The sequence below is a fragment of the Orycteropus afer genome, unplaced genomic scaffold (genome assembly GCF_000298275.1).
Source record: "Orycteropus afer afer isolate SDZICR_OR568_19922 unplaced genomic scaffold, OryAfe1.0 scaffold00039, whole genome shotgun sequence".
Lineage (NCBI taxonomy): Eukaryota > Metazoa > Chordata > Mammalia > Tubulidentata > Orycteropodidae > Orycteropus > Orycteropus afer.
In genome coordinates, this window is record NW_006921626.1 from 6,182,381 (window position 1) to 6,187,044 (window position 4,664).

The window sequence follows — 4,664 nt, forward strand, 5'->3', positions numbered from 1 at the left end:
AGGGCTTTGAGCAGGCTATTTTTGATGATGTATTTATTTGCAAGACTGCAGCTCAATTCAGGAAAGATTCTTATTGTTAGAGCATCACAAATTTCCGCCAATTTCAGGCACACTCAAAGATCCCTCCTCTGCGGCCACACAGCGCTAAAGAACAGCTCCAATGCAAAAATCCGGGGAGTACGGTTTCTTCCCTCTCCCTGTTCTTTCTGTCCACGGTGCTGACGTAATCCTGCCAGATCACTAATGTCCGGCTCTGGAGTTTGTCTGTGATACTGCCCAGCTGCAGTGCCAAAGATGCCTGCAGTTTGAGCTGTGGGTCAGGGGAGTACCTGCTAGTGACCTGCAGTCCCGATCTCTGTGACAAAGAAAAGCACGAAATCTCTCAGTCTGACCCCAGTTTACTCTGTGACCCGCTGGGAGGGGAGGAAGCTTCCCTTCCTGTCTCAATAATAAATCTTCCTCCAAATCTCAGCGGAGGTGTCTGTGCCCACAGCCAGCCCCCAGGAGATCCAAATTACCTCCAAAAAATCAAGATGAGCTGCTGGAGGCAGGTCTCTGCCGCTGTCCACCCGAATATTAGAGTGGTTGCTGGTAAGCTGTTATAAGGCATCCTCCCTTTTGGCTTGGGGATCTCAGGTGGGTGCCCTAGCTCGGCACACAGTGACTGCTCCAGCAGAGTTTCCAATGGCTCTTTCGGGTGCCCATCTGTCCATCCTCCTCCAGTAGCTCTTTTCCAAATAATCTCTCTGTGCCTTTCCTCTAATTCTGCTCTTGCGAGTTTGATGTAATCTGAATCTGTGAGCTGTTCAGAGCAGTGAAATTCCTAATTTAAACTGTTGTGGCTAGTTATTCAAGACCTTAGATGCCAGAGGGATAAAGTGTGCTGCTCACTGGCTCGACTCCATTTTTTCCCAACCTACTCTTGAGATAGTCTCTCAATTCAGGCAGTAAATACTCAAGATTCTACTTTGACTCTTATGGACTTGTTTTAATTTCCTCAGCTGCAATTTGAACTTGCATATGAACAATAGATGATCTATTCTGCACTTCACCTTAGGCCTTGTTCTGACTGAGGATATTGACCTTCTCCATCATTTCTCACCACAGATTTAGTCTATTTGACTCCTGTGTATTCTTTCTTGTGAGATCCATGTGTATAGTCATTATTTATGTTGTTGAAAAAAGGTATTTCTAATGCATAGATCATTGTTGTTGTTGTTGTCATGTGCCGTCAAGTTGGACCCGAGTCAGAGCGACCCCTTCTTGGGTTTCCAAGGAAGTAGACTGCCCCATCTTCCTTCCGAGGAGTGGCTGGTGGTTTGAACCACCAGCCTTCTGGTTAGCAGTCAAGTGCCTTAGGCACTACATTGGTGATGCAAAATTCTATCATACGATCTCCAACGATGGTTCTATCATGAAGGTAACATTTTCTAGCTACATTTTGGAAACAAAATCCTTCTTGTTTGTTTCCAATTTCACATTCCAATCATCAGCAATTGTCAATGCATCTTGATTGTATGTTTGAGCAATTTCAGATAGCAGGAGTTGGTAAAAAAAAAAAAAAAAAAACCTCCAATTTCTTCATCTTTGACATTAGAAGTTGATGTGTAATTTGAATAATAATTGGACTGATTTATTTTCCTTGTGCTGTTGTTGTAAAGGTGCCATCAAGTTGACTCAGACTCATAGCCACCCTATGTACAGCAGAATGAATCACTGCCTAGTCCTGTGCCAGCCTCACAATCCTTGCTATACCTTAGCCCATCATTGCAGCCAGTGAGTTAATCCACCTTGTTGAGAGCCTTCCCCTTTTTCCTTGACCCTCCACTTTACCAAGCATGGTATCTTTTTTGGGGGAATAGCCCCTTCTTATAACATGTGCAAACAAAGTAGGTGAGATGAAGGCTGGCCATTCTCACTTCCAGGGAGCATTATAGTTGCACTTCTTCCAAGACAGACTTGTTAGTTCTTTTGGCAGTCCATGACATTTTCAGTATTCTTCACCAGCACAACAACTCAAAGCATCAACTTTACCTTAGTCTTCCTTATTCATTGTCTCGCTCTCACATGTATATGAGGCAATTGAAAATACCATGGCTTGGGTCAGGGACACCCTGATCTTCAAAGAGACATCTTTGCTCTTCAGCACTTTAAAGAGATCTTTTGCAGCAGATTTTCCCAGTGCAATATGTCATCTGATGTCTTGATTGTTACTTCCATTGGTGTTTATTGTGGAACCAAGTAATATGAAATCTTCGACAACTTCAATCTTTTCTCCACTTATGGTGATGCTGCTTCTTGGTCCAATTGTGAGAATTTTCATTTTCTTTATGTTGCAATATAATCCACACTGCAGACTGTAGTCTTTAATAATATTCATCAGTAAGTGCTTCAAGTCATCTTGACTTTCAGCAAGCAATGCTGTGTCATCTGCATATCACAGGTTGTTAATGAATCTTCCTCCAATCCTGATGCCATGCCCTTTTTCATATAGCCCAGCTTCTGTGATTATTTGCTCAGCATACAAATTGAATAAGTATGAGGGAAGGATACAGCCCAGACACACTCCCTTCTTGATTTTAAACCATGCAATGTCCCCTTGTTCTGTTTGAATGACAGCCTCCTATGTGCAGATTCCTTATGGGTACAATTAAGTGTTTTGGAATTCCCATTCTTCTCAATATTATCCATAATTTGTTATGATCCATACAATCAAATGCTTTTCCATAGTCAACAAAACACAAGTAAACATCTTTCTGGTATTTTTTGCTTTGAGCCAAGATCTATCTGACAGCAGCTATGATATCCCTTGTTCCACATCCTCTTCTGAATTGAGCTTACATTTCTGGAAGTTCTGTTGATATACTGCTGCAACCATTTTTGAATTATCTTCAGTTAATATTTGACTTACATGTGATATTAATGATATTCTTTGATAATTTCCACATTTTGTAGGATCACCTTTATTTGGAATGGGTACAAATATGGATCTCTTTCAGTCAGTTGACCAGGTAGCCGCCTTCCAAATCTCTTGACATAGCCAAGTGATGGCTATGTTCATCCATTTGTTGAAACATCTCAATGGGTATTCCATCAATTCCTGGAGCTTTGTTCTTCACCAATTCCTTCAGTGCAGCTTTGACTTCTTCCTTAAATACCATTGGTTCTTGATCATACACCATTCCTGAAGTGGGTGAACATCAACAATTTCTTTTTGGTATAGTGACTCTGTGTATTCCTTCCATCTTCTTTTGATGTATACTACATCATTCAATTACTTTTGCCCATAGAATCTTTCAATATTGCAATTTGAGACTTTAATTTTTTTCTTCAGTTCTTTCAGCTTAAGAAATGCTGAGTGTGTTCTTCCCTTCTGCTTTTCTAACTTCTAATTAATAATAATTGACTGTGTCTTCTCAACAGATTTTTTGTCTTCTTTATGAATCTTCCCTGTAGATGTATGAATATCATCCTATCACTGACAGTATTTTACTTCAGGACAGATCTTGAAATGTTCCTTTTGATGATGAGTGCGAAGACATTCCACATGGTCGTTCCTGGCATAATAGATCATATGATTGTTAGATTCAAAATGTCAATAGTGGCAGATTCAAAATGTAGTCTCATCAGTAATCACCACTCTGTTTCCATTTAGCATCTTAGTGCTTGAAAAACTAAGCACAGCAGTTTGAATTAAGGATTATGGTGCTCTGAACAGCTCACTGAGTCAGAGTGCACCAAACTCAGAAGAGTAGAATTAGAAAGGAGAAAGGGACAAGGAAAAAATAACAAGATCAGAAGATCTATCCTGTAGAGCACCAACAGACAGCTGAGAAAGGCCATTGGAGACATCCCTGGGGTAGCACTGACCAGCAGGTGAGAATTGCCATCCAAGACCTCCCTGGGTTAAGGAAGAAGACACACCACACTAGCATACCAGCGACCACACCAGAATACCAGTAATCACCCCAAGGATCTACCTTTAGCACCTGATTTTATTGGTAACTTGGGTCAACTAGGTGCAAACGGTCATGTCTAGTGCTGCTGAAACCCAAGCAGAGAGTCCATTGGTGCTGCAGGAGGGCAGGCCCGGGGAGGTGTCCCCACAGCAGGTCACAGAGTAGGCTTGTGTCAACTTAGTGGCACTGAGAGGCCTGCACATGACTTTATCAGTAATATCGGGACCAGAGATTACTAGCAGGCACTCTCCTGACTCCAGTACTGCTGAAACTGAGTGGCTCTTTGGTGCCACGGGTGGGAGGACCCATAGAACTCCTGAGGCATATTGCAGTCTGGGCCAGTTGGGCAAGTGCCACGGGCAGAAGGTCCCAGAGAGGGAAACTCCAGCAGTGGATCGTGGAGCTGGGAAGTTGTATTGGGTTGACATTTTGGCTCTGAGGGGTCTTTGGAGCAGGTTTTTTTTGTGTGTGTGTGTGATCCTGGCAGAAATGGTGACCCCCTAACAAGTGGAGTCTTTGTTGAAATTGAGCTGCAGGCCTATGAATAATAGTAAAATGTCATCAGTAGCAACCCACTCAAATCCCTAGAAACCACCCCTAGCAACAGTAAACTTTCCTTCTTCTGCTCCCACCTTCTCCACCAATAACTTCACTCATCCAGTAGAAGAAACCACATTCAGCCAACATAAAACCTCCCAGTTCAAA